Source organism: Pinus tabuliformis, chromosome 4_2 (assembly GCF_031772625.1).
Source record: "Pinus tabuliformis cultivar Carrire ecotype Pingquan chromosome 4_2, CPIR1, whole genome shotgun sequence".
NCBI lineage: Eukaryota > Viridiplantae > Streptophyta > Pinopsida > Pinales > Pinaceae > Pinus > Pinus tabuliformis.
This window is the reverse complement of record NC_142304.1, coordinates 800,752,561-800,760,986: the sequence shown is the minus strand read 5'-3', so window position 1 is coordinate 800,760,986 and position 8,426 is coordinate 800,752,561. Positions and strand designations below refer to the sequence as shown.

Genomic DNA, 8,426 nt, shown 5'->3' with positions numbered 1-8,426 from the left:
TGACCTGTTGTGTCCTGGATATGGTCTACTTCAAGATTGGTTGTAGACTATATAATGGTTTTTTGGTTACTCTATACCAGTGCATGCAAAATGCATATGTTTCTAGGATGTAGTTCTCTGATGATATTTAGGCTTATCACATATAGATATAGATCATCATGAAATATTTTAAGTTTGCTACATAGGTGACGAGATGTACTCTCTCACTAGGATATATGTTGACTTTTAAGAAATATATAACTCTAATTTATGTAAAAAAGTTTTAAATTAATATAAAGGTTATTGGTTTTTTCTAATTAATATATATATATATATATAAAATCATCCTTTCACTTTTAGAATGTAAGACCTCAAATAAATATAATACGATCATCCCTCACTTTTAATAATCATATAGGTTAATCTCATTCTTTCAAAACATAAGTAGAAGATTCAATGGTTTAAAGAAAAGTCACATTTGAGAATTTCCATAAAGAAATAAATTTAGATGAAGATGCATATAAAATATGATATAATGTTTAAAATATAATTTTATTTAAATAATAAAAAGATAACTATGATATTAATATAGTTAAAGTTATTATTCACCTGGAGTAATTTATTAAAAATTCAAAAATGTTTTTTATATAATTTTAATAGTTTTTAAAGGAAAAATATTTTCTCCCTCAATTGGAGGGCAATAATGAAGGTCAATACAACAATATTCATCGGCACATAACAATTATGCCAATATTTCTCATCATCATATCACTTATAGGGAATTGAACTTGGGTGGCGGAGATAACAATCATTGTACCCAACCACCCTGTTGGGTTGTGTTATATTCTTTTCACGACTAGCCCCCCTAGTAAACCGGGGGGTTAGAGGGGGAGCGAAGCCCCCCTTTCGTTGTGCTAATTACGAAGCGGGGGATCCACAGGGGGTTTGAGGGGGGTAGGTAGCCCCCCTCTATGGGGTCTGGAGCAGCGCCCCAGGGGAATTTTTTTTTTGGACCCTATATTATGTTGGGAGGACCTACCTATGGTTTTGTGCATGGTTTTCACACATGGTTTTAGACGCGATGGTTTTTCGGTCCATGGTATTGGATGCTTCGGCATGTATAAATATGTATTGTAACATTGAAAGGAATATAATGAAAAATCAATTTGGTAGTTCCGGTCTTGGTTTACAGGGGAAAATCTTTGTGTATATGTGTTTTATGTGTTATGCTCGCATTGTTTATTTTTTATGTTTTAAAATTCTAAGCAGGTAATTTCTGTATGGGGTTAAAACCTACACACCCAAGATAACTCCAATTGACATATGTAACTTTTATATATTACAAAACATATCTAACATTTAGAATCTCAACAATCTAAATAAAGTATTTATATTTCTTAAAGTATCTTTAATAATAATGATTTATTAATAATATTAATTGACAAACCAAATATTGAAATTCAAAAGTATATATTTATACAATTTTAATAAATTATAATATATACTCATATAATCCCTGCTCGGGGTGGTAAACACATTAAAAGTGTGAGGCAAGAGGAAGCATGCAACCCATTGTCACCTGATCATTGGACGGGGGAGGACGAGTTAGCTCACTCTCCACTTTCCCACACATGATACCTATTAATATGGTGAGTACACTCAGTGGCTCATACCTTAAGGCAAGTCTCAAGGCAAGTGATATCACAAATCCTTAGTTCATCGTTACTCCTCTACTTTGGTTTCCTAATTCTATAGGAGTGGTGAAGTCACTCCGCACCCTCCTCTATCATCTGTTAACATGGAGGATTGTTGTTTCAATTTTCGCTACTGGGGACTGTACAAGTCCTCTTGATCTGGACATCCTTCGTATTGAATTTTAACCTATGTTGTATGAATTTTTGGTGGTTCCTTATTCGAGTGAGGTTGGAGTCATTTTGGTCCTCTATAGTTCTTTTCTTGTGCTAGACATCTATCTCAACAGGGAGAGGGGCTATCAGGATATCATAAATCCCCTACTCACAACATGGGTTTCCTCTGGTTGCACCAGGGAAATGAACTCTTCCACAATTGGCTCTTTTGGTCAAGGTATTTTTTAAGGATTCAAATATTGTGCCTATTTATAATATTATAGGTGAATATTCTAGTTTGAAAAGTCATACATATAGAATGTAGGTGAATATTCAATAAAAAACATGTAGTTTACTATTAAAATTGGTAAATTTTTGGTGCATATATATATATATATATATGAATTTTTTTAACCAAATGGGTGAATACTTTTTTCAAAAAATGTCCAAAAACTAGCAAATTAGCTAAATTCGCCCCTAAAATTTTCCTTGTTCTTGGTTCAATGAGGAATCATAGTGATAGTCTCAAGAAATCCATGGTGCAGATCTTTTGGAACTTGAACAACCTCCCTTTGATTATCAAGCAGCTGCTTCCTCTCACTGACAATATCTTTGTCATTTTGGTTTTTCTAGCATGTTCTCTTTTTTTGCATATATATGTACTCACATAAACACTCTATAATAATAGCTTTTGTATCCTTAATATTTATTTTTGGACAAAAGACTAATTATTCAATCGATAATCTAGTTTCCCATAAGTAAATCACAAAAGATAATAGTTTGATATATAACTGTTTGATGCACTAATAGTTTGTTTGACATACAGGGTGCATTGGAGCTACAGTAGTGGTTCCAATACCAAAGCAGAAGCTGTAGCTCTCTGGGGTCTCCTATGGTTCAACAGCTTCTTGGGTATCCCTCACCTACAGATATATTAGACAAAGAAAATCAGAAAGGTTGTCTAATTGTTTTGGGAGACCCTCTTTGTTTATGCGACTAAGGTAGTTGGGCTTCTGGTCGGCTTCGGATGTGTTTGAGGGCTCAACATTCGACTTGACCGGTGGGATTGGACTTGTTCAGTGTTCTCTACCAATACTAAAGAAATCCCCATTAAAATTCTCATATAAGCTCTCCTTTCGCACCCATTCTCCGCTCGCACCCATTTCGAAAACAAGTTACCTAAAGCATCGCGTATTTTGAATTCGATTGATTGATCAGTAGCTGTATCTGTAGTAAATGGTACATACCCACTTGCTGAACCGCACTGATTGAGTTCGCATTCAGGGCCAAGCCTCTCCAGTTGCGGTTTTTCAGTTTTCTATTGAGATTTGTCGAATAAGAGGAAAAAATGTCTCTGGAACCAGATTCTACTCCCAGCAGGGTCCCTCCCCCATTGGTTTCCAGCACGTCTCCCTATCCTCCTCCCAGAAGTTCGTTTAGTCAGAGAAGGCACGAGGCATTTTCCGACGATATGTTCAGGAGTGCCACGGATTTACAGGTTTCTAGCCCAGAAAGTAGTGGATCGCAAGGTCGTTTGGCTTAACTGAAAGCAGAGGAAGCAGGTGATAGGAGGTTTCAAGCTATAGCATGGATAAAGAGCATGGTTGGTTTTCTAGATATACCATGCGAGCCATCTGAGGAGGAGTTTCGTCTTTGCTTGAGAAATGGATTCATATTATGTAATCTTATCAACAAGGTTCAGCCAGGCGCAGTGTCTAAGGTCGTTGCAAATCATGTTTCATCACTTCCTCCTGAAGGACGGCCTTTATCTGCTTATCAATATTTTGAGAATGTTAGGAATTTTCTTGTAGCTGCTGAAGAGATGAAGTTACGTACTTTTGAAGCTACTCATTTAGAGCAGGAAAGCTTGCGGCCGGGTTCTACGACAAAGATTGTTGACTGTATATTGGCGCTGAAATCTTATTATGAAGGGAAACAGTGTGGAGGAAATGGCTCTTGGAAATATGCAGGCCCTTTGAAGTCCCCCATGATTCCACGAAGCACAGGAAATTTCCTTCAACGCTCAACTCCTTGTGTGCCTGTAAGCGACACTGAAACTCTGCCGGACCTATCAATTATAAACATGGATGACGGAGAAAAACGACTCGGTGACATCTTTCAATCTAAAGACACAATGGGAGCTTGGTTAAAGCGGTTAGCTGTAGAAATGACAAATGACAAGGAAAATGTTGATCAGAACCTTGTTGAAGCCATACAAACTGCTGCACCGGGCTCGATGCAAGCATTCATGAATCTTATCATTGCAATTTTTGCAGAAAATAAACAAGACAAATTTTCCCTGATTCAGAAAAGCCAGGATCAAGACAATCAGCTCCTTTTGGATTCTCCAGACCAGAAAAATGGTGACTGTTCACCTTTTCAAAGTCAGGATCCAAAACCTTTGCATATAAGTCAGGAACATCAGATGCGTTTGGAAGCACAAAGAAAAGAAGTCAAGGACATAAGAGACTTATTACTTAGAGCACGGGAAGATGTACAAGGGTTTCAGGCAGAGTGGCGAAAGCATTTTGAATTGCTTGATAACCAGGTCGCAGGAATTTCTAATGCTGCTAGTGGATATCACAGAGTTCTGGAAGAAAACAAGATCCTTTATAATAGCCTTCAAGAACTCAAAGGAAGCATAAGGGTATACTGCAGAATCCGACCCCATTTTGGAGGTCAATCTGAAGCCCACAGTGCAGTGGAATTGATTGGAGAGGATGGATCCCTCCTGGTCAATACATCCAAAATGGGCAAAGATGTACAGAGGATATTCAATTTTAATAAGGTTTTTGGGCCATCTTCTACACAAGAGGAAATTTACATGGATACACGGCCATTGATCCGATCTGTAATGGATGGTTACAATGTCTGCATTTTTGCATATGGTCAAACAGGATCTGGGAAAACCCACACCATGAGCGGTCCAACAGGTGCTTCTGAAAAGGAGATGGGGGTGAACTATAGAGCACTTAGTGACCTCTTCGAGTTGTCTCAAAAGAGGAAAGATTTAATGGTGTATGAAGTCTCCGTCCAAATGATAGAGGTATACAACGAACAAGTGAGGGATCTTCTCGGAGCACTGACCTCAAGCAAGAAATTAGATATTCGAAATAATGGTCATAAGGGATTTAATGTACCGGATGCTATACTTATGCCTGTTAAAGCAACTTCTGATGTTTTGGATTTGATGAATTTAGGCCAAAAGAATCGCACTGTTAGCTATACTGCACTAAATGACCGCAGCAGTCGTTCTCACAGTGTGTTGACTGTACATGTGCAAGGTACAGATAGTGTTTCTGGGTGTAACCTTCATAGCTGCCTTAATTTGGTAGATCTTGCTGGAAGTGAGAGGGTAGATAAATCTGAAGTAACTGGAGATCGCTTGAAGGAGGCACAATACATAAACAAGTCCCTTTCATCTCTAGGAGACGTCATTGCAGCATTGGCACAGAGGAATTCGCATATACCATATCGAAATAGCAAATTGACTCAATTGCTTCAGGGTTCATTAGGGGGCAAGGCAAAGACTCTGATGTTTGTGCACATAAGTCCTGAACCGGATTCATATGGAGAGACAATAAGCACCCTTAAATTCGCTGAACGGGTGTCCTCTGTTGAACTTGGTGCTGCACGTTTGAATAAAGAAAGTGGAGAAGTTCGTGAGCTTAGAGAGCAGGTAGACAGTTTGAAGAAGGCTTTGGCCAGGAAAGAAGCAGAAGTAGCACAGTTACAGAATTTGAGAGAATCTCCACTTATTGACAAACACAAACTCCAAACGCCAGTGCGAAGTCGTAGATGGAGCCTTGAAGCGCCTGGAATAAGCAAAGTTGAGGTACAAGATGGTATTTATAATTTTGGGATGGGTACCCAAGATGACAAGCTGGTAGATTCAGGGGAGAGATCCAAGCTTAATGAGACGCCGATAAGCCAACAAAATGGTAACCGTCGGAGCAGTCTGGGAAATGACCGTAGAAATTTATCAGGGCTAAAAAGTGGTGATACAAACGGTGGAACAAATACAGAAACTGATACTGTGGCTCCATTTGCATCGAAAAAGACTTCTCAAATTAAAAAGTCACTACAGTCCTTTGGAAAACTAATCAATGGTGAAAAAAGATCTACAATTCAAGTTCAATTATCACCCCCTGTCTGTAGCGGTGAGCGAAGATTATCTAGTGGCGGACAGAGCCAACCCTTCTCAAACAGGCAGCAGCCACTTACAGTGGTCAACAATTCAGGAAGTGGTCGCCCTAGGCGAAATTCACTTGACGGAAAAGCACCCGTGGGATCGAAGATAACAGCTTCTCCAAATGGGCATGCAGGGCGAACTTGCAAGACACCACCTGATCAGCAGGCGATGAAGGTGGGAAACCCTGATGTAATAACCTTCAAAAAGAGATGAACTCTGCACCAGGGTTATGTTTTGAAAACGTCATTAACAGTTTATTTAGATACTGACCCCTTTCCATTTCAACTTGGAACGGACATTATAATAAACTTTAATTTCGACTGCCTGCGGGTTACAATTTTAAAAACTGAAAATGTTTACTACAAAATTTTGGAATTCGAACAATGTGCTCTTACAACACTTAATTCTGAAATCCGAACAGTTTGTTTGCAGCGTGCTTTTATCTTTATAATATAGGATCTCCTGTTTATTATAGTTTGAAATACAACAGTTTGCTTGCACTATAATTTTATTTTCATAATTATAGGATTTCAGGGTTATTGATTGTTCTAACTATAATATTTGTAGAGTTGTATGATGGTTGAGGCTGTGTTAAGTTGTGAATAATGGTTTGAAAAGTGTTTAAAGAAAAACTGAGGTGCTTTTGGATGATAATTCTAAGAGATTGAAAGAATTAGAAGATGTAGTTTTCTTGACTTTATTTTATATTTTATATAAATGGTTGGCTGAAATTAAAATTTGTGTAGACTATCAACCAGATTTGCTGAAAAATATTATTCATGTCTTGTCTTGGGCTATTGAGAGCTTGGTTATTATTAATTATTTTAGCTTTATTTTTTGGGATTGGAATTAAGTATAATATTTTTTAAAGAAATTGTGGATTTGTGTGATTGAATCACTTTTGTTTTTAAGTATAAATCAATTTAGTATGTTTAAAGATTTTTTTAATCTTAAACCATTAAAATTGGATAAGTAATTTCTTTTTTTTTTAAATTAGTGTTTTTTAATGATGTTTTAGTTAAAAATATACTTGAAATATATTTAGTAAATTGCTTTCTATAATATTTTAATATTTCTTCTCTATTTTTTTTAATATATAGGGGAAAATGATTATAATTCAGTTTTGGCACTCACATTAATGCAGGATGACTCATCATGGTTATTCAAGAAAAACCACCCCCTAGAATTACCCTACTAATAGTCTAAGTTTGGCTTTCACTCTTACCAAATGTCTCTTGAGTCTTGGGCTATTAACCTATTTCCTTACATTCTATGAAATCAAAATCGTAGCCAAACAAAATCAATTTTTAGCTAAAAAGAAATTGAAAGGAGACATAGCAATCTCAACAACGATGATGACTGGAAGATTAGCAGCTGTTAGATCCATGCCCAAGATTAGTAATTGTTGGATCCCTGCCCTTTCCTTTTTCCTTTTTTCATTCTGCTTGGTTTTCCTTTCTAGCTTTATTCCCTCGTCTTTTGGATTATTTGAACTCACCTAATTTCTCTTTTCTATTTGAATTATTGTTTTTCCTTTCTTACTTGCTACTCATTATCTTTTTTTATTCATATTATTAATATTTTTATTTTTCATAAAAGAATAATAAAATTTCCCTTATTTTCTTATTAGGATCTTAATTAATTTACTTCTTTAATAATTTTAATAATTTCGGTTATAGTTGATATATAAATAAATATGTGAAAAAATCATAAATATATATAATTTACATTACTTTTTTCTTAAAATTAATTGATACAAATATGTTCATTCCTTATATATCCCATAATTGACTTAGGAAATCTAAATAAAAATAGATATAATTAAAAAGCATATAAACTAATTAAATAATTAAACAATAAACTTTTATCATATCTTATCCCATAATCCTTCATATAAAAGTATAATTATAAATTGATTTTATTTAAATTAAAAGATGAAAAGACATATTTGGTTAAGTATATATTATATAAATAATATTCGTAAATAAGTTAACTAATTAATTTCTTTAGGTAATAAACATTTATTTATCCCATAATAATATAAGTTTATTTAGTTTTAAATTAAAGAATATTAATTTCTTTAGGTAATAAACATTTATTTATCCCATAATAATATAAGTTTATTTAGTTTTAAATTAAAGAATTTAGATGATTTATTAAGTTTAAGGTCCTTAATTTAAGTTTATTATTAGCAGTTTTATTTAGTTACATACAGACTTAAATTAAATAAATCCAACAAATTAACTAATTAACTAATTAATAAAATTTCAGCTAATTCTAGGTGTAGTAAATTCTAGTTGTAGTGCACCCAATTATAGTTGTTTCCTTTGGTAAAAAATAGTTGTTTCTAGTCATTGGAATGAGAAGTCCCTCTATTTAACTTCTTGTCATAATTAGGTTCTTCCACA

General features: G+C 35.0%; 1 pseudogene; it reads left to right on the top strand.

The window, feature by feature from the left end:
- The first annotated feature begins 2,718 nt into the window (after positions 1-2,718).
- On the top strand, positions 2,719-6,231 carry LOC149172088 (kinesin-like protein KIN-14L pseudogene; annotated as a pseudogene).
- The last annotated feature ends 2,195 nt before the right edge of the window (positions 6,232-8,426 follow it).